Raw genomic sequence first — 23,653 nt, 5'->3', positions numbered from 1 at the left:
TTGTAGTGCTTGCTGGTAGGAGGAGAGGGTCGTTGTGTACATGAGGCAGTTTCTGCATTGCCTTAGTATGCCTAGATTCACCAGGTGGACAGGAGAAATCACCAGAAGCTGACCTTGGACATGCCTGGTTAGGTGTTTTTTTTGTGTAGTACAAGAGCTGTTTTCCCTTACTTTTTGGTAAGGTACTTGCAATTGTAGGTTATCTACTGCCTATGACTATTTTCTCCTTATAAATGTTCCTCATACCACCCAACCTCTAAGCACAAGAATTCTGGACAATGCCAAAACGTGATGGGTGGACAAAGGTCCAAAATCAAGGACAGACTTTAACTATTGTTCTTATAAATTTAAAAAAAGTTGCTGAACAACAGATTTTGCATTAGTATGCATTTTCTGAGGGACAGGAAGTCTGAAACTCAAATGTTTGCCATGATTTTGTGACATCAGTCCTTACTGATTTGCCAGAAAACAACCAATTTTATGAGGAAAAGGTCAAAAATATGAAGAAAAAATCTGGATAGTCTATGAAGTTCTGGAGAGTTGGGAGGTATGCCTCCTATGCCAATTGTCTCCCTACTGCCAGCAGATCTCCTTACCTTATTGTTATACTTCCTATCAAGCTCCTTACAAGATGATGAATCATCTTAACATGTTGCATAACCCCAGCACCTTTAATGACTTCATTTTCCATTTCCTTTTGTGAAAGATCATTCACATAATTAATCTTTGCTTAAATAATCTTCCAGAAGATATCACAGCTTTTCTGATTTCTGAATCGTCAAGAAACAATTAAAATACTTCTTTTCAGAAAAAAGATGATCATAGATGCTGGATAACTTTAAATCTGCCTTAACTGCTAATCATTTAGCACTGTTACATTTTCTGTTTATGTCAGTCTATGCATTATATCTCCATCCTGATGCCTTAGTGTCAACAGGAAATGTATACCTAACTTCTGTATATTAACTCCCTATTTGACTCCATTACAATTTTTTATTTAGGTCTATAAATTAACCAATATTTATTTCTGCATCGTGGCATACCATGTATTTTCCAGTGTTCTAGTGCTTATTATGTTTTTCTCTGTAAATTTCTTTTTACATTTGTGTCTTTTTTTATTGTTTTTGCCTTTTGTTCCAGCTAATAAATAAAAAGAATCTAGCACCAGCCCATTGACCTGATTACTGAACACAAACAAACAAAAAATAAATATGATATTGTATTGCTCTGTTGAAGTAGTCTATAGTGGCTTAATTTTCATTGGTCGTGGCAAAACAGGGTATTTAGACCCATCCACCTACCCAATTAACTAAGCAAATAATTATGTAAATAAAGTAAACTAAGAGACAGAAGTAGGGTCTCCATGCATGTGTGTGTGCGTTTCAATACAGAAAGAGACAAATAGACAGAAACAGAGACAGCAACAGAAAGACAGGTAGAGAGAGTCAGACTGCAAGTTTAAAAGATTGAATTCACACTGTGCCGTAAAAGCAAAATTCATCCCCAAAAGATAGAAACAAAGCAGAACTTATTTACAAATGAAATAAAGCATTTCACATTAGTTCAAGACATTCTGCTCATCTTTAATGGGTAAACTATATCACAGTAAATGTAGTTGTAGTCAAAAGTGTACTGGTCCTTTAAAAACTAGTTTCTTCTATGACTTAGTACATTTACCATTGCTACTGTTGTAGCCTGTGTATGGACAGCTCATTGAAACCAGTCAACTAATATGTTTTGGAGGACACTGGAAAAGCAAGAGAAGACCTGGTGCAGACATAAGAAGAAATGCAGATTCCACACACACAATGACTGATGGTCAGGAAATGCCTTGTCCTTGACTTTGATTGTTTATTATCGCTCTCTCTCTCTCTCTCTGTGCATTTCTTAGTGAATATTTGTTTAGCCTGTTTTTGTACAGATGATTAGAATTATTCCCATTCCACAGACAGGTAGTCTATCCGAGGTCAGTAGCACGGCCATATTAATGGCGACAGAACACAGTGCTCATGCAGGTGTTTTGCCCCTTATAAATGGCACTTCTATATATTAGAATGGTACTGTACGAATGTATGGCAACATCAGGCAGTAGCCCACAGAGCAACTGACATATCTTCTCATTGTTCATCAAATTAAGAAAGATGCATGCCAAGAAACTCTTTTATTTATAAGTACAGACATATATTCACTCTGCACTATGATTGTCTGTAGCTGTCATTTCATACCTGGGACATACAGATTGTTTGTGCACCTAAAGGAAATTTTGCATTTGTTATAAAAATCAGATTGCGGTTTCTGTATAAAGATTTCTGCTGCTCTCCTCTATGTTGAGTTGTTAGAAAAATCAAATGAGTTTAATTTACAATTGTTGGAAGCAATTTACAGTTATTGCCATGCATTCTAAGGAATGTTTGTTTAGAGTTTTGAAAGAAACTTGCCATTTCATTAGTTCTTTCATAAACCCAATACTGTAATGTTTTCTTTGGCAAACATCCTCTGAATCTTGAAAAGTGACTGCTGCAGTCGTCTTTCTCTCTCTCTCTCTCTCACACACACACACACACACACACACACACACACACACACACACACACACACACACACACACGTGCGTGCACACACACATGCACGTGCGTATATACACACACACACACACACACACACACACACACACACACACACACACACACAAACAAACAGTATTTGAATGCAGTGGATAATTACTGTTTCCATTACAGCTGCATTTTGACCTCATATTTAAGTTATTGACTCTGCATTTTTGTACTAGTGTTGAATCTACTTCTAATGCAGGTAAATGTTCATAAAGAATATTTATCATACTATTGCTCTTGCAAGTGAAACAATTATCCACATACAAAAGTACTATACTTTTCATGCAATGACTTATAAATCTGGGTTTAGCTGATTGCAGCAAAACCAAAACTAATTCAACCAAAAGTCATTTGATATAGCCTAGGACTTACCAGTACCTGAGTAAAACTAATCTACATTCCAGTCTGTACGTCCCTGTGATGAAGATCTGTCAGTCCTCTTAACTTGAGGTACAACTTAAGTGATCAGTGCCCTTCCTTTATTACACCAAGCAGACCAATTACAAACTGCTATCTCAGCCTAGCAACATTTACAGAGTGAACAGACTTCTCACTAGCGAATCTCATGTAAACATTGAAAGAATGCACTCTCAGCAACTTCAAAAGACTTACATCTTTTGTTGCGCAAGCTATACATTTCCATTAACGAGGAATACAAGACAACCTCATTGTTGTGTTAAGGAAACACTATTGACTTAAATAGAATGTCATTAAAGTTGCTATAAACCTAACCACCTTAAGTACTTTCATAGCTTATGGTAATCTGAGACAGCTAACACAATGAACACCAATCACTTAAAATTAATACCTTACAAGGACATATTGCTTCCACCTTCCACTGCCTCAGTTATCCATTTCTATTTCAGCCCTCCATGTAAATGAAATATTAGTTGCCTACCTAACTCTCATATTTGTGGCCTTACACATGTAACTAGATTTAAAACTCATATAATCATTTTTTTTATTTTTTATGTTCATTTCTGAATATAATTATGAGTAATAATTTATATTATTTCACTGATGTTGGGCGGTACTGTGGCTCACTGGTTACTGTCACCATCTCACAACACTTGGTTCTCCAGTTTAATTCCTGGATAGTTGCATTCTGAGCACACACTGTATGAACTTCTGGTGTCCACATGGATTTTCACTGGGATCATCAGTTTTCTCTCACATCCCAAATAAATACTTCTACATGAATAAGCAATCTTCTAAATTGTGTGTGTAGGTTTAGTAGAATGAGATTGGGGATTAATTGTGAAACAACAAATCATAAATCTATAGGCCAATTTCTCATATTGTAATACAATATATGATAATAGACTGCCATGCATTTTTTTTTACTCATTTCACTTCTTTTTTGTGTTGAATACTTTTTCTTGTTCATTTTAAATTGATGAAGTTATTAACAAATTGTTTGCTAAGGCTATTCATCGGTCACAAATGTTTTTAATTGTGCTGTGTTTTGAGTGGTTTCCTGCTATGACTCTGTGGTTAAGTTTTGTATTTTTTTAATAGTGTAAGTACATTTTGGGGTATTACTTTAATAGTGTTGGTATGGTTAGATATATTACTAATGTATTTTATTTGTTTTATCTTAGTGTCAATTTTCATAATCTGGTCTATTTTGTCAATATTTCCATTTTCCCATGTGGCTATTTGCAGTTCAGATTTGATTTATTTTTTACTGTTCTACTGTATTTTTTATTACGGTAATAGTACTATAGTTTATATTTCACTTGTAATGATTTGATTTAGGTAGATAGTGCAGTTTTGGGGGAAGCCATGCCCATGTGTTTTCTGGGTACGGTGTAAAATTTCTCTTTTTCAGGTTTACTGTGAATACAGTGGAGTTTTTCTCAAATGGTGGCATGGATAGTGTGGTAATAAATGCTCGATAATGCAGGTAGAGTGTTAATAAATGCCACGTGACTCAGGTGGGATGGTAATAAAACATATCTGTACTTCAATCCAGAGCAACATTTTTGTTGTAGTACCCCATTGTTAGTTTCCATTAGCAGGACAAATGTTCATATCATTGTGATACATACTAAGGATTCCGTTTCACATTAGTTGACATTATTGTACAATGCATGCATAGGTTTCATAGTGCATACTTTAAAATAACCCAAATGCTGGCATTTAATGTTTGATTATTTCTATTCATAATATAATGTTGCAGTCTGTCAAGCTGTTCTTTGCGTTTAGCTTATCTTTCAGCAAATTTTGGACACTTTTATTACCTGAATAGATTTTGCATTTCATGGCTATTTCCTGTATTTTCTTTGTTAAAAAGCATTGTAAGTGGCCTCCAAGACTGCAGATGAGTTTATGTGAAGCTCTGCTATAAAGGTTTACCTTTTACTGTGTGAATTAACAACATAATTGTTGAACTTAACATGCTTACTTTGACTTTGCTATACATACTTGAGTATAAAATGGACAGGTTTCCTTGCAGTCAAACCTGATTCCATCTGCTAAATTGCTTCATTGCTATTTTCCATAGACAATCACTGCCAGGGCAGGTTGTAAACATGTACTGACAATGATTCCCTTGGAATTTCTCCTTTTTTCATTCTTTGAGTGACAATGCAGATGACATATACGGAAGAAGTGCAGTACTTGCCCCATGCAAAAAAAAAAAAAAAAAAAAAAAAAAAGAAAACTTTAAAATTTCTTGTTGGGCTGGGTTCACAACAAATGAGGATTGGAACAGACTGATTTGTTCAGGGACATCTTCAAGTGGGTCTAGATATATAGAATAGCAGGAATTAAGAGGATGGGGTGAGGACAGGGTTAAATAGGAATGAGGGCTGATTGGGAGGAAATGAGGTAAGGGTAGGGAGGGGCTTTCAGGGTTTTAGGCAAGTGTAACTAGAGTAGAAGTCACATTTTTGCATGAACTTCCTAAGATGAGTTCATGTCCAAGATGACCTGTAGGTACTCCACATGAGCAGGTATGCTTCTGGTAGCTGGTAGATGGTGTATTGGTTGGAGCAGATGGCTGGTATAGTTAATAGTTTTTTTTTTTAATCGGGGTGGTGGTATGCATATCATTGAGCTGACATTTGCCTGGTTGTTGATGTTCTCTTGTTAGGAGCTATTGTTACACTTTTAGCCCCATTATAATATATATATATATATATATATATATATATAAATATAAACCGAGAGGGTAGGTCAGCGTTTGTGGCATGTGGTATGCCATGTTTTTGCCATAGCAATTCTCTTCAGGAATAGGAGGTTTTTATATTTGACCAAAAGCAGACAGAGGTTACTGATGGTCAATAAAAGTCAGAGAAAACTAATTAAACTGCACAACAAATTAATATTGTTGTGACCCAAAGCTGTGTTCTTAAACAAAAACATTCTTACTGCTTCAATTCTCTCTGAATGGGGAATACTAGTAAATAAAGAAACAACAGCTACAGTTAACAGCAAATGTCAGTTAATATCAAATCCAAAACCCTGTGAAAACCCCTTTATTTTCTCAAAAAAATCCCATGAATATATTAGATAAAAATTTAACTTTTGTATTACTGGATTCAAAACAGCATCTATGACCAAAGAAATACCCTTGGTCACAGCTTGAGGAGAAGACATTATAGGTCTAATTGGGGGATTCACAAGGTTTTTATGGATCTTCGGGATACCAAATAGTACCCCTACTTTTGGTTTTTCAATTAAACAAAAATTATACATGGCCAAATCTATTTCCTGGTTCATTAGGGCATCATTTAAAAATGAATGCATATATTTGTAACTTCGCTGCATGACTTGAGCATTAACCTGAACATATTCATCTTCAGTGTTTAAAAGATGTAACACACTTTCTTTATATTGATCAACATTCATATTAACCATATTCCCACCTTTATCACTTTTCATATACCTCAAATTTTTAAAGTTCCTTAATTCTTCTAGGGCTTTATGTTCAATGGCCGATGAATTATCACACCACCTTCTACGGTTGTTGTTTAAACACTTCTTAATGTCCTGCAAACACATTTGTTCAAACACATTAATAGTATGACATAAACTTGGAGTAAAGCAAGAAGGTTTCACAAAGTTAACAGAAACTTGCTTAACATTTTTATATAAATATTGCAAGTTTAACTTGCATGTAAACTGCTTAAAATCTATTACTGTTTTGTCATAATTAGCCCTTTTTGTAGGAACAAAATTAAATCCATATTTCAATACCTGAATCTGGGCATCCATAATCACAATGCGTGATAAATTAATTAAATCAGAATTCTTAGTCCTGTTTTTCATTGCTCGTCGATGGAGGACTCAGATATGGTCAAATCCCTCGTTCTCTTCTCCCTCTTTGGTAAAAAAACCTTTGGTCTCTCACCGTTAATGACTGAATCTGTCGTTTTTGGTAGGAAAGTCGTTGTTGCCAAGACCTTGTTCGTCTACCACTTCACACTCATTTACTGAAGAGGTGGAATCATTTCCGCCAGAACTAAAAAACCTCATCACCACAGCCGATGCTTTCGATTGGCTGTTCACCTTCTGGCCCATAGTATGGATACCAGGCTTGTTTAAAGCAAACTGAGGTTTATTAAAGGGTTTAGTTATACCCAATGAAATGTTATAATTCTTATTCCTATTTTTCCTTTGATGTAAACGGTCAAAAGATTCATAGGCAATGTTGTTTTCATAGGCGGTAACATCTCTCAATAGTTTGTTGTGCTTTCGAGTAACCACCTCATTTTAATGCTGCTCAACATCTTTTAAAACTTGTTCATAAGTCCCATCATTAAACTCCTTGGCCAATGAATTTACTTCCTCATCAGCCCTCAAAATTTCATCTTTAAGGGCACTGATTTTCCTAATGTTATTATTTATCAACAATTTTATTGGCTGCAAACCGGCACTGTTAAAAAACATAGACAACTCACTAAAAAAAGGGTCCACCAATGTGATACCATTAGGGCATTTGAAAAATCTTAAGCCCTTTGGTACCACTGCCAGCTCAATGCATCTTTCAAAATATTTATTTTCAAGATCGAGGGACCTATATTTTTTCAGCAATTTACCCAGTTTCTCACATTTTTTGTGATAGTCCTCAGTTTTTACTCTAGTATGGAATTAATTTAGAGAGTAGAGTTTTGATGTAGCTAGTAGGTACATGTTTGAGAGAGAAGGTATTTGAGGAGATAGTATTAGGAGTAGGTTCAGAAAAGTTGGAGATGTTAGTAGTAGAGGAGACTGGGTTAGGGTTCAGTAGCTTAGATATTGAATCAATAAAATAGGTATTGAAGAAAGTGGCATAAATAAATGATTAGGGGAGGAATGTCCCCTTCCTGTTATGGAGCAGTTATGTGCACTTTGTGGAGACTTGGCGAGCAGTCATGATGTCTGAGAAATAGTTTGCATATAGAGTTGGTTGGTTATTGGTGGTGCTTCTGGTTGTGGTGCTGTGTGCAGGAGTCTTCATGAGTGTGGTGGTGTCCCTCTGGTGTTGTGTGGTGTGGCGGTCATGTGTGACTCAGTGCCCCAGTCTGTTAGGCGCTTTCATGGTGTTAACTTTGGGGGCTGTGTATGCTCTCTGTGAGGCGGTTTTGATGGGGTGGGTTTGGAGGTGGCCAGTGCTTGGGAGTGGATGGTTTGTGGAGGTCCCTGGATTCTCCGGGCACCCACTAAGTTGTGAAAGTTTAGTGTGCACTAATAATTTCACTGCCTGTGCACCAGTTGAAGGTGGATCGGGATGAAAAATACATTTTCTTTGCTTGTGATGTCAGTACGCTTTGTTGGTGGGAGGTTGGGGTCCAGAGTGTTTCTGGACATTTGGTGAGACTGTTTTGTTACTCGGGTGGTCACCAGCTGGTGAGGGGGTGGCATCCCCATCTCACTTATGTTGTAGCTTGATTTTTGTTTGCTTGGGCCTTGTGGTGCTAGGGAATTTATGTTTCTTCTGAGGAGGAATGACATGATCCTACAGGCTACGAGAAAGAGAGAAAGTGGTGGTTTTCTGGGCGGGAAGGGGATTTCTTCAGTGGTAGATGCTTGCCATCAGATGCAAGGCATGGACTATTTTATTTATTTTTTTATTTTACATTTGTTGACCAGGATAGTCCGACTGGATGCATGTCCATTTTCAGTGGAGACCCGGGGAGAAAAGCTCCAAGGGAAAGCAGATACAACATTACATAATACCAGCATTACATATTACAAACAGACTATTTACAGAGATTACATAAGTAAGCAATTTAAACAAGTTCCGCAGGTTACAGTTAATCCTGAGCGCAAGTCAGGATTAAATTAAATGACACAGTAAACTGGTTAACAGATTTTTACACATTCTAGTGAGAGTTAGCCAGGCTTGATACATTGACATAGCCAGTTAAGTGACAAATGTTGTTTGAGTCTAGTTTTAAATTGACCTAAGGTGAAATGTAAGGTAATATCAGCTGGAAGAGAGTTCCAGGATCTACTTACAGAGTTTGCAAAGAGAGAATCGCCAGCTGTGTTATAAATTTTGCTAGTCTGAATTAGTAGTTAGCTAGAGGATCGAAGCGGTCTAGGATTGTTATAGGGGGTGATAATATTTTTAAGTGCAGGAGTATTGTCCGGATTATAGAGGATTTTATAGGCCATAATCAGTTGGTTATACTGGATTAGGCTGGGTAGTTCAAGCCACCCAAGCTGATTTAGATTGATGCAATGATGTGTCCTAAAAGGCAGCCCAGTGGCAAACCTGGCAATGTGGTTGTAGCAAATTGAGAGTTTGTTAAGGACAGTCTTGTTTAAATTCGAGAGTAGAGGGGATGCATACAGAAGGGTTGAAAGAAGGTGAGAGCGAGCTATGGCAATTTTAGCTGGAGGGGTTAGGAAGGCTTTTATTCTGTAAAGTGACCCTAGTTTTTTATTGATGGTTTTGATAGTTTGGTTAACATGTAGGTCAAATTTTAGATTATTGTCTATGATGACTCCTAATAGCTTTGTAGAGGGGTCAGGGGAGATTATTGTGCCATCATTTGATTTTATGGTAAAGGTGAAAGTGGTAGACCTATGTGTTGGTGAAAATAACAGCATTTTAGTTTTTTTGGGATTTAGGATCAGACGATGATCAGAAAGCCAGTTTTCTATTGTATTAAAGGTGGTCTTGGTAGCTGACCATAACTCTACTGGAGATGTGGCTGAGCAAATCAGAGTAGAGTCATCAGCATATTGGATACAGCTGACTTTTGGGATGACAGTATAAAGGTTGTTAATGAAGATGGAGAACAGCAAGGGCCCTAGTATAGAGCCTTGTGGTACTCCAAGGGTGTTAGGTAGAAGGTTAGAGAGTTTGTTCTGCCAGAGGACAGCCTGCTGTCGACCATTCAGGTAGGATTGAAACCACTGAAGGGCTCTAGTATCTAGACAGAATGTTTGCAGGGTGTGCATTAAAAGTTGGTGATCAACCATATTGAATGCCTTGGACAGATCCAAGAAGAGGGCTGAGGATATATAATTATTGTTGCGATTATGATTTATGGTGTTGGTAAAGGCTAGGAGGGCTGAAGTAGTGCTGTGATGAGGACGGAAGCCATGCTAAGTGTCTGGATTAGGTGGTGCATGAGTTGTCTATGAATACATTTGTCCATAATCTTTGCAAGTGGAGAGAGTATAGCTATTGGCCTATAATTGGAGAATTCAGTAGAGCTAGATTTGATGTTCCACTGTTTGTTGCAGCAGTGGCACTAACGGGCATGGGGTATGGAGGTTGGCGTCCTTTCGTCCATGCCTTCTCAACAATTGACAGTTGTGTTTTATTTTACGCTTGGTAGATGGTGCATTCAGGAATAAGTGAAGTGAGGATTGCTCAGTCAGTTAACATTAACTAAAACGTCCGTATCTTCAGTGTCATTTATCTTTCAACAGCCATTCTTCTAAAAATGTTAGTTACTGAACTATATATAGGCTGCATCTGAGATGTTACTGTCCTGTTTTCAGTAGGGATGATTATGCAAACACATTGATTTTTTTCTTATTTTCTTACAGAGAAAGGGAGACGGCACTACTAATTCCTGAACATTATATCCGCATAATCCCCCCTTTTGACAGTGGGATTGGCAGGTGGCAAATGGGTTTTGTAAATGAAGTGTTGTGGAGGCTTGTCATGCAGGTGGCAGCCGGCCACTGACTAGAATCCATTTTGTTCTGTGCTCACTGGGGACTAGGATCATACCTCTCCACTGTCCTTGATTTTGGGAAGTGTTGGGGGGTAGCTTTACATTGATTGTGCCTAATTTGGTGGTTATAGGGATAGGTACATGTACAGGGTTGGTGCCAACAGTTTTCTTACGTTAACTACTAAATAGTATAAAGGTGATGATACAATTGAACCTGGCCAGTTAGGGTTATAGGATACTTTGCAATTGTCCCTGAGTTCAGAAAGTCTTTGGTCAGGTCGTCCAATTAAGGGAAAATCACTCAAGTATGAAAAGGAAACTTTTGGTTCAGGCTTGACATAATTGACGTTTGTTCTAGGGCATTAGTTGCAAATCATTTAGGTTTGACACTTGAAGTAGCATACACTTGGGTATTCGTCTTCACACCATTCTGGAGGTTACTGATAAAGTTGGTTCCCCTTTTGTCAGGTCAGCAGTCTTTTGGGCTGTGTTCTTTACCTGGATTCTTATTTAAGGGGTTACGACTTAAGTGCCAACCCTTAAAACTTGCTCATTTTGGGGGAGTTAGGGCAGATTTTAGCTCATTATTTAGGCCCTGCTTTGAACCTTGGAGTTATCATATCTGACAATATAATTTAAGCTATATGCTAACAGAGGGGCCACAGTGTTATGTTTGATGCATAAACACAAGGGATAGAGTTTGAAACTCATCTTTTTTCACTTTTTGGAAAGGCAAGGTGTTTAATTTGTTTTCTTTTGCAGATTTCAGTGTATAGAAATGGAACAGGCTCGATTGGTGACCTAAAGGAAAGGGGTTCGAAGAGTGATCAAGGCTGTTTCAATGGATGTCACGGTTGTTTGGGTGGTGCACAGAGGTTACAGATGCAGGACTGCAGAATGAATAATGGTCAGTGCCCTGATGGAAATGGAATTGAAAGGTAATGGATTCTGCTTGTGTGGATGTTGTGATATTTGACATGGTGCACAGTGAGGTTGCAGGTAATCTGACTGTGCAGGTCATTAGGGCGCAACTGAGTTGGAGTAGTTTGAGGTGGTGTAAGGGTAAGCTGAAGTAAAGGGAGGTTGGGACACGGGAATGCTGGGCTGGGTATTGTTTAGGAGGAATATGGGATTTTCTACAGGTGGGGTGGAGCACAACAATCATAGGGTCATAGAAGGCAATCAGGTTAATGGTTCTAGGGTCTGGCGAGTAGCCAAGCTCAGTGGTTTCTACATGCTGCTCTAATTCTCCTACAGGAAGGGCATGGGTGGACCTTAGGCTGACTTTACAGTAACCAGACAGTTGTTTCATAGAGGGCTAAGGAGGTGTTTGATATGAAGGGGGAGTTGTTTCAAATCTGGTATTGTCGGGGGATAAACCCTTTAAACAAGTTCATTCATGTTGTATATCAGGTAAGGTTTTAGAGTGAGTAGCACACGTACCATTTGATTTCTGACATGGGCTGACAGGTGTGCAGTACAGGTATGACTTTTATGGGTAGATAAGGTTTTTGATGGAGCATTATGAGTATGTGGGTGTTTTTAGGACATGATTGCATTTAGATATTTCATTGAAAAGCATAAGTCAGCAGGTTTATGCTAGGCATTGTTTGGGATTCCTTGTAGATGTAGGAATATTTTACTTACCAGACATAAAGGTGCCAAGGGAAGCCAGGGCAAAGCCACTGATTAAGGATGTTCTCAGTTGTGTGGGTCACTAAAGTTGAATGTCGGTCAGTTTAATTAGGTTGCTGTTGGTAGGGGTTAATAAGTTGGTGCAGGTTAACTATCATGCTGTATCTAGGAAATTTAAGGTGATGGCACTTGGGGAAATGGTTAGGGATGGTCATGGGGATTTACCTTGCTTTATAAATGTTGTGGGAGGTGTTGAGTTTGCGGGCCTAATTTGGGGGTGGTTTTTGGCTTGTTGGATGATAGGATGGAAGGATAATGGGGATGTTGGATATTAGTTGTTTTAATCTGGAATAGGTTTAGGGGAGTTGTTTGGGATTAAGATTCATATGATAGTTGTATGGGTCATGTTTGATGAGGTGAATCAGCTTGCATTAAGGTTTACAGTTCGGTGCAGGAGTTGGGGCTCCTCTTATAAGTAAAGAATATGGTAGGGCATTGCTAGATTGGTTAAATGGATTTTACAGTGGTCTGTTCATAGGTTCAGAGGTTCATAGGTGTGTACTAGGCTAATGGCCCTGGAGCCTTTAGAAGCCTAGCCCATAGGATTACCCTGGCATCATGCCACCCAACCTTAGTTCCCAGTGCCTCTGTCAAGTGGAGCCACTGGAGTGATCGCTGGGGTGAATTTTCTATTTCCCATCCACTCATCAAAATTTCTCTTGAACAGGGCCAATGAGGTGCTCTGTTTGACATGTATGGGAAGTCTATTCCATAGCATGGTCAGTCTCTGGGTTATGAACCTGTCCCTTCAGCACGTTCTGTTGATTGTGGTAATGCAGTTGAGGTCACTGGAGCATGTGGTGCGGAGGGATTGGGATTTCTTTAGATGTAGCATTTCTAAGAGAGCTGGGTCAGACATGGCTTTGTAAGTAAAGCAGAGATCGCCTCTAAGTAAGCTATATGAGACAGAATAGTTGGAGTTTTTTGAGTCTGTCCATATAGGACAAGTTTTTAAGGGCTAGATTCCTCTTTGTGAGGTACTATTGAGGCCTCTCCAGTTGTTGCACATGTCTAGTGAGGTACATGCCAAATGGGGCATTGTACTCGATGACTGGCCTAATGAGGGAAGAGTAGAGGCAGACAATGACCTCTTTCTTCCTGGATGCAAAACCCTTAGTAATGAGATGTGCCACATAGAAGGACTTTCTGACCACAGTGGCAATGTGGTGGTTGAAAGAGAGGTTGCTGTGTTCCTAGATCTCTTATAATGCCTTCTGTGTTCAGTGGACTACCATCGATGTGGCAATTCATGGAAACTGGGTTTTTTCCAAAGGGGATTACGACACATTTTTTGGCATTGAGCTTAAGGCCATGGTTCGGACACCAGTAGTTGGTCTCAGTGACGCCCTTCTGTAGGATGTCAACATCACTTGGGGAGTTAATAATAGCTCCCAACTTGCAATCGTGTGTGAACTTTGTCAGCCAGAGTCCCTTTGTGTTGGCCTGGATTTCAGGGAAGTAGATACCAAACAGGAGAGGACCCATGACTGAACTCTGTGGGACTCTACCCCGTGACTGGTCGGCAAGCTGACTTGGAGTCAGCTACTTTCACACTGTGGGTTCTATCTGTGAGCCAGTTTGCAGCCCACCTAGTGATATAGGGGTTGATGCCTAGCTTACTGTGTTTTTCTATGATTCCTGAGTGGGCAATGTTATCAAAGGCCTCAGACAGATCAAGGTAGGCTGTGTAAACCACATTGCCTTCATCCACAGCTCTGGTGACTGACTCAAAGAAGTTGACCAAGTTGAGCAAGCATGATCTACCCTTCACAAAAAACAAACTGTGTGGGATCCAGAGTTTGGAGATTCCCTATATCCTTGTTTATTAGATCCATGATGATGCGTTCCATAGCTTTGCATATCACACTCATTAGGCTAATGGGGTGATAGTTCCCAGGGTCTGTAGTAGCTCCTCCTTTGTGGAGAGGGATGTCTGTAGCAGTGCACTATTTGGAGGAGACAAAGCCTGAGGTGAGGCTGTGATTAAACAGGGCACACAGGTGAGGTGTCAGTTCACCCTGTAGATCATGTAGAACACAGCCAGGGATATTGTCAGGTCCCATAGAAGCTGTATTTTTGGGCTTGGACAGTGCTACTTTAACCTCTGCAGCAGTAATACTAGGTGCCTGGCAATCTACTATTAATGTGATAGGTCCTTTGGGAGGGGAGAGTGGGATAAAGATGGCGCCGAATCTGTCAGCCAGTATATTGGCAATATCTTTTGGCTCGGTATAGGAGGTACCGTTGGGCAGTAGCTCAGAGCAAATCTGAGTATTGCCATGGAGATTCTTTACATAACTATAGAAGGCCTTGTGGTTGTCTTTAATATCTGCCCCAATTCTGTTTTCATAGCTAGCTTTAGAGGATTTGATGAGGGATCTCAACTTTTTGTTGAGGCTGATAAGGGAGTTTTTCCAGTCTTGGGACTTTACATTATTCCGCATCAGTTTCCTCCTTCTGTTGTATAGTCTATTTATACCAAGTATATACTGCTGCAGAGTCAAAAGTACAAAGCACAACGAAAAAGTTGAGGTAAAAAACACACCTTTATCAAACACAAAGCTTTCAGGTACAAGACCCTTTCTCAATGATAGACACAGGTACATTAAAATCAGACATTAAATACACGCTCAACACATCACGTGACCCGCAGCCATGGTCATGGGACTAATACATTAAAATAATTACATTACTTATAATTTTAAGACATAAACAAGTAAAATTAGATAAAATTCATACATACATATATTTGCTTACTTTTGTGCACTTATATTTACATGCACATATATATCATAAATACATTACCTATATTACTTTAACTTAGTGTGTTGTATTTTTATTAGAACAGGTTTTAAGGAAACATCAAAATTTAATCCAGGGGATGTATTAGCTGCTAGCCTTACTATCCACTCATATTCTTTATTATCTAAATGATTACATAAGTCCCCCCCCCTGATAGAGCTAACAACACATTCTATTACTCTAAACTTGAAACTGTGTGTAGAACCACAATTTAAAATATGCTTAGATAGAGCATTAGTCTCCACTCCCCTCCTTATACTTGATTTATGCTCTATGATGCGTTCCTTCAGTTTTCTTGTCGTCTTGCCGGCATAGAAACAAGCGCATGCCTCACACGTTGCCAAATAGACAATGTTACTTGTCATACAAGTTGCATGGCACCGAAAAGTAAATATCTTCTTAGTGACAGGATGAACAAAACTACTACCACATTCTGAAGAATCAGCTTTCTGTTTGTATATATCACTACAGCAACTACAATTATAACAACTAAAGGTACCATTACCTAGTCCATTAAGGGAAGTAGCATTCACATATTCAAAATCTTTGTAAGCTAGAACATTCTTAATAGTTTTCATATTTCTGTATGTGAACAAAGGAACTTCACCTACAACTAATCTAATATCTTCCTGAGCTAATAGCACCTTCCAGTATTTCCTTATTATAGTTCTGACTGCATATGAAAGAGAGTTGTAAGACATAATAAATCTTACATTAACCCTTTTATTTAATTTGTCCATTGGGACAACAACATCTGTACTTGTATTCAAAAATACAGATGAATACATGGAATACCTATTAGATACTACATGTTCTCTAGCTTCTACCAGCATACCTTCTGGATAGCCACTTCTTCTAAAGTCTCCACATGCCTCATCAATTTGTTGTAAACACTTGACATTGTCAGTGTTTAACCTACTAACTCTTGCCAGTTGCGCCCTTACTATACCCCTAAAAATATGGGGTGCATGCATACTAGACGCATGCAAGTATCTTCCTGATGAAACTTCCTTCTTAAAGACAGAAGTGTTAATAACATTGTTCTCCTTAGTTAAAGAAATATCCAGAAAATTGACGAATGTCTTAGAATAATCAGCCTTAAAGTGTAGAAAGGAAGTAGTATTATTCAAATATATAATATAGTCTTGTAACTCACTGGATGTTCCTTTCCATAAAAGAAAGCAATCATCTGAATCTCTGATATAAAACTATATTTTCATTCAAAAGGTAGTTCCATTACCAACATAAGATTTCTCCCATTCATAGAGAACAATGTTTGCATATGTATTTGCTACCGGGTTCCCATAGCCACCCCGTTTGCTGCAAATAATATTCCTTATTGAATATAAAGATATTATTTTTTAAAACTATATCCAACAACATGCAAATGTTCTCTGTATGCCTAACAGTAAAAGTGGAAGAGTGACTTAAAATTCCCTTATTGAATTGATGCCATATTCATTTGGTATGACAGTAAATAATGAAGTAATATCTAGCACAACCATGTATATATTCTGACAATCCATGTTAGATTGCTTAACTTTTAAATACCATGTTCTAAGTTTAATAAGAAAATCAGTGCTGTCTTTAAGGACAGTTTCACATTTACCAAAAGTGGTTGTAACTGCCTCTGTAAGTACAAAGAAATAGGTTCTGTTATCCAACCATTTCCTGAGACAATAGGTCTCATAGGGGGATTTTCACATGATTTATGCACTTTCGAATGCCATATAGTTGGGGAATGATAGGACTAGAAACAGTGAAAAATGAAAAAGATCCAAAGAGATGTCACCTGACAACTGTAAGTCATATATACACATGTTAACATAACAAATACACTTTTTTACATCAGCATATTGTATCAGTTTGTAAGCAGTAGCATCTCCAATCAAAGATAATACTGAGCTTATATACTTGTTCCTATCCATTAGAACTATGGAGCCCCCTTTATCAGCCTGCTTTATTACCACATTAGGTTCACTTTTAAATTCAGACAATGCTTTGTATTCATCATAAGAGATTGTAACGTCCATTAGCTTTTCTATTACTATATACATGTCTTATTTCAGTTTCACATAAGTCATTAAATGCCAGTAAAACTGGAGCATACACTGGTACGAACGTACTACGTCTTTTACAAGCAGTGGAGTCATAGGTATCACTTTTAAACATCACTTTTAGAGCTACAGATCTAATAAACAATTTTAAATCAGTTATAACTTTTACCATGTCTTCCACACTTGTAGGTATAAAATTCATACCTTTGCTCAAAGAGAATAATGATGGTCATTCACAACAAAGGAAGATAGATTTACTATGCCTGCTACTGCCTTCTGGCTAATTTCAGTTGCTTTGGGGGGCTCTCGTTCTTCCGTTTATTGTCCTGCACTACCATATTGTTCCTATGTTTACTTCTTCCCCTCGACGTTGACCTCGAGCTGTTTGAGCGTTCTTTGATACGTTCCGCTTGCTGCAGTTGAAAAGGTTTAAAGAAATTATTTAAAGTTTGTTGTGAAGATCGTAAAGACAACCCAGGCCCACCTTCATTAGTAGCTGTTGAAGCAGTAGATGTAGAAGCAGATTCAGTAACTGCACAAGCCACAGTGCTACTTAGAGCTGCCGCGCCCTCAGTGATGTCATCGCTATGTGAAGTGGATAGCAGTTCTGGCTCCAAGTTCAAAGCATTAGTTGTTAACAGGGGAAACTCATCTAGAGAATTTAAAGGTGTAGTATATGCTTTCTGCTTCATTGTTGTAGGTACAGATTCACTATTAAAGTTGTTAGGTTTATTCACTTGTGGAACAGTTCTTTCAACTTTAGGCCATGAGAAAATATTACCTGATTGGTAATCTCCCATGTCACGTACAAGTTTTCTTTTTTTCACAGTTTCTAGTCGATCATCCATGGTGGCTAGTCTATCCAACATGGACTGGTAAACAGTTTGCATGGATGAAAAACATGACAAAGACAAAAGTTCATCTTCCAGTGTGAGAACTTCTTTTTTCATTTCATTCTCAATGTCACTAAAGAACTTATTCATAAGTACCATGTAGTCATGGCTTAACTTCAAATTTAAGCACTGCCACTGCTTTAACAGTTCAGGATATGTATTTCTATATGAGGGCATTTTTAATACCCTCAAACCACGTGGTGCAATGCCTTTTTCCAGATAAGCATCAAAGCTAAAACGTTGCCATTGCAAACGCTTATAGGTGCCAGCCTTCCTTTCCAATATTTGTATTTTATGTTCAAAGTCTAGACTCCATCTTTGGCTGCTACAGTACACAAAAGTAAGCAAATATATGTATGTATGAATTTTATCTAATTTTACTTGTTTATGTCTTAAAATTATAAGTAATGTAATTATTTTAATGTATTAGTCACATGACCATGGCTGCGGGTCACGTGATGTGTTGGGCGTGTATTTAATGTCTGATTTTAACGTACCTGTGTCTATCATTGAGAAAGGGTCTTGTACCTGAAAGCTTTGTGTTTGATAAAGGTGTGTTTTTTACCTCAACTTTTTCGTTGTGCTTTGTACTTTTGACTCTGCAGCAGTATATACTTGGTGTTCCTTTGGTGCTTTATACTGCAAGTTGGGTTTTTCAGCCTGTAGCAGCCAAAGATGGAGTCTAGAAATCGTTTAAAGCATCTCTTTGAAAAAGAGATTAATCCTTTGTTACTTGTTACAACAGAGATTCCTGTACTTCAACACAAGACTACCACTATTTCATCTACTAATGCGTTGGACTTTGAACATAAAGTACAAATATTGGAAAGGAAGGTTGGTACCTATAAGTGTTTGCAATGGCAACGTTTTAGCTTTGATGCTTATCTGGAAAAAGGCATTGCACCACGTGGTTTGAGGGTATTAAAAATGCCCTCATATAGAAATACATATCCTGAACTGTTAAAGCAGTGGCAGTGCTTAAATTTGAAGTTAAGCCATGACTACATGGTACTTATGAATAAGTTCTTTAGTGACATTGAGAATGAAATGAAAAAAGAAATTCTCACACTGGAAGATGAACTTTTATCTTTGTCATGTTTTTCATCCATGCAAACTGTTTACCAGTCCATGTTGGATTGGCTAGCCACCATGGATGATCGACTAGAAACTGTGAAAAAAAGAAAACTTGTACGTGACATGGGAGATTACCAATCAGGTAATATTTTCTCATGGCCTAAAGTTGAAAGAACTGTTCCACAAGTGAATAAACCTAACAACTTTAATAGTGAATCTGTACCTACAACAATGAAGCAGAAAGCATATGCTACACCTTTAAATTCCCTAGATGAGTTTCCCCTGTTAACAACTAATGCTTTGAACTTGGAGCCAGAACTGCTATCCACTTCACATAGCGATGACATCACTGAGGGCGCGGCAGCTCTAAGTAGCACTGTGGCTTGTGCAGTTACTGAATCTGCTTCTACATCTACTGCTTCAACAGCTACTAATGAAGGTGGGCCTGGGTTGTCTTTACGATCTTCACAACAAACTTTAAATAATTTCTTTAAACCTTTTCAACTGCAGCAAGCGGAACGTATCAAAGAACGCTCAAACAGCTCAAGGTCAACGTCGAGGGGAAGAAGTAAACATAGGAACAATATGGTAGTGCAGGACAATAAACGGAAGAATGAGAGCCCCCCAAAGCAACTGAAATTAGCCAGAAGGCAGTAGCAGGCATAGTAAATCTATCTTCCTTTGTTGTGAATGACCATCATTATTCTCTTTTGAGCAAAGGTATGAATTTTATACCTACAAGTGTGGAAGACATGGTAAAAGTTATAACTGATTTAAAATTGTTTATTAGATCTGTAGCTCTAAAAGTGATGTTTAAAAGTGATACCTATGACTCCACTGCTTGTAAAAGACGTAGTACATTCGTACCAGTGTATGCTCCAGTTTTACTGGCATTTAATGACTTATGTGAAACTGAAATAAGACATGTATATAGTAATAGAAAAGCTAATGGACGTTACAATCTCTTATGATGAATACAAAGCATTGTCTGAATTAAAAAGTGAACCTAATGTGGTAATAAAGCAGGCTGATAAAGGGGGCTCCATAGTTCTAATGGATAGGAACAAGTATATAAGCTCAGTATTATCTTTGATTGGAGATGCTACTGCTTACAAACTGATACAATATGCTGATGTAAAAAAGTGTATTTGTTATGTTAACATGTGTATATATGACTTACAGTTGTCAGGTGACATCTCTTTGGATCTTTTTCATTTTTTCACTGTTTCTAGTCCTATCATTCCCCAACTATATGGCATTCCGAAAGTGCATAAATCATGTGAAAATCCCCCTATGAGACCTATTGTCTCAGGAAATGGTTGGATAACAGAACCTATTTCTTTGTACTTACAGAGGCAATTACAACCACTTTTGGGTAAATGTGAAACTGTCCTTAAAGACAGCACTGATTTTCTTATTAAACTTAGAACATGGTATTTAAAAGTTAAGCAATCTAACATGGATTGTCAGAATATATACATGGTTGTGTTAGATATTACTTCATTATTTACTGTCATACCAAATGAATATGGCATCAATTCAATAAGGGAATTTTTAAGTCACTCTTCCACTTTTACTGTTAGGCATACAGAGAACATTTGCATGTTGTTGGATATAGTTTTAAAAAATAATATCTTTATATTCAATAAGGAATATTATTTGCAGCAAACGGGGTGGCTATGGGAACCCGGTAGCAAATACATATGCAAACATTGTTCTCTATGAATGGGAGAAATCTTATGTTGGTAATGGAACTACCATTTTGAATGAAAATATAGTTTTATATCAGAGATTCGTAGATGATTGCTTTCTTTTATGGAAAGGAACATCCAGTGAGTTACAAGACTATATTATATATTTGAATAATACTACTTCCTTTTTACACTTTAAGGCTGATTATTCTAAGACATTCGTCAATTTTCTGGATATTTCTTTAACTAAGGAGAACAATGTTATTAACACTTCTGTCTTTAAGAAGGAAGTTTCATCAGGAAGATACTTGCATGTCTAGTATGCATGCACCCCATATTTTAGGGGTATAGTAAGGGGCAACTGGCAAGAGTTAGTAGGTTAAACACTGACAATGTCAAGTGTTTACAACAAATTGATGAGGCATGTGGAGACTTTAGAAGAAGTGGCTATCCAGAAGGTATGCTGGTAGAAGCTAGAGAACATGTAGTATCTAATAGGTATTCCATGTATTCATCTGTATTTTGAATACAAGTACAGATGTTGTTGTCCCAATGGACAAATTAAATAAAAGGGTTAATGTAAGATTTATTATGTCTTACAACTCTCTTTCATATGCAGTCAGAACTATAATAAGGAAATACTGGAAGGTGCTATTAGCTCAGGAAGATATTAGATTAGTTGTAGGTGAAGTTCCTTTGTTCACATACAGAAATATGAAAACTATTAAGAATGTTCTAGCTTACAAAGATTTTGAATATGTGAATGCTACTTCCCTTAATGGACTAGGTAATGGTACCTTTAGTTGTTATAATTGTAGTTGCTGTAGTGATATATACAAACAGAAAGCTGATTCTTCAGAATGTGGTAGTAGTTTTGTTCATCCTGTCACTAAGAAGATATTTACTTTTCGGTGCCATGCAACTTGTCTGACAAGTAACATTGTCTATTTGGCAACGTGTGAGGCATGCGCTTGTTTCTATGTCGGCAAGACGACTAGAAAACTGAAGGAATGCATCATAGAGCATAAATCAAGTATAAGGAGGGGAGTGGAGACTAATGCTCTATCTAAGCATATTTTAAATTGTGGTTCTACACACAGTTTCAAGTTTAGAGTAATAGAATGTGTTGTTAGCTCTATCGGGGGGGGGGGGGACTTATGTAATCATTTAGATAATAAAGAATATGAGTGGATAGTAAGGCTAGCAGCTAATACATCCCCTGGATTAAATTTTGATGTTTCCTTAAAACCTGTTCTAATAAAAATACAACACACTAAGTTAAAGTAATATAGGTAATGTATTTGCGTATATATATGTGCATGTAAATATAAGTACACAAAAGTAAGCAAATATATGTATGTATGAATTTTATCTAATTTTACTTGTTTATGTCTTAAAATTATAAGTAATGTAATTATTTTAATGTATTAGTCACATGACCATGGCTGCGGGTCACGTGATGTGTTGGGCGTGTATTTAATGTCTGATTTTAATGTACCTGTGTCTATCATTGAGAAAGGGTCTTGTACCTGAAAGCTTTGTGTTTGACAAAGGTGTGTTTTTTACCTCAACTTTTTCGTTGTGCTTTGTAGAGTCTATTTATGGCATGGGACCACCAGATTGGCTTCCTATTTTTGGAGGAGAGTGTCTTGGTTCTATTGGGTAAGGTGAGATCCATGCATTTGTGTACGTGTTCATGCAGTGCATTGGTGTATGATTTGGCGGTCATGCAACTATTCTCCATTTGCATGGGTGCCATGAAGTTAGCCACCTCTGGTTTTAGGAGCCCAAAGTTAGCTTTGGAGAAGTTTTTCATGATGGTTACCTTTGCAGGGGGGTGGGGGAGGGAGGTGATTAGTTTGTGGTCAGATCTAACTAGGGAGGAGTTGACTATTGGTGTAGAGCAGCAGTCACCCATGTTAGTAATGACCAGGTCAAGGATGTTGGTACCGCTAGTGGAGGTAAGAACAAGCTTGTCCAGGGCACTGGAATTAATGAATTCCAGGAAATGTTGGGCAAGTGTATTAGTACATGAGTAGTTTTCCCAGTTAATGGAGGGGTAATTGAAATCGCCCAGTATAAGAATGTTAGGTTGGACCATAATATTCTCCAGGGTGCTTAGGAACGTGGAGTGTGAGTCTTGGGACATGGTTGCGAACCTATAGCAGGCTACAACCTGAATCTCTGTCTTACCCAATGTTAGCTGCACCTGAAGTATCTCTGATGCGTTATTTTGGGCAAAAAGGACCTATCACATTAACAGTAGATTGCCAGGCACCTAGTATTACTGCTGCAGAGGTTAAAGTAGCACGGTCTGGAGGTGTGCGCATACTTTATGAATATGGAAACACCACTGCCTTTGGAACTTCAGTCCAAGTTCTGGGGCCGAAAGGTGTGGAATGAGTTATAGCCTGGTAGTGCAGGGGTGCTTTCTGCTGCCTTGAACCTGGTCTCTGTTACAGCACAAATATCTATGTTCTCCATTTTAAGGAGTGCTTTGAGTCCGTGCATTTTGAAATTTAGACTTCTACCATTGAGTAGCATGACCCTCAGATTACATTTGTTTGTAGTTGTTACAGTGGTAATTTGGTCTTTTGAACACTGCCTAAAAAAGGCACTATAGGGGTGGCAAGAGCCTTGGCCAGTATCTGGAAGCCCAGGGATGACAAAGCATCGAGGTCTGTCAATCATGTCATCCCAGGT

Source organism: Protopterus annectens, chromosome 14.part0, assembly GCF_019279795.1.
Source record: "Protopterus annectens isolate FY-2018-M chromosome 14.part0, PAN1.0, whole genome shotgun sequence".
In the NCBI taxonomy this organism is placed as follows: Eukaryota; Metazoa; Chordata; order Ceratodontiformes; family Protopteridae; genus Protopterus; species Protopterus annectens.
The sequence above is the reverse complement of the archived record's forward strand: the minus strand, read 5'-3'. Positions refer to the sequence as shown.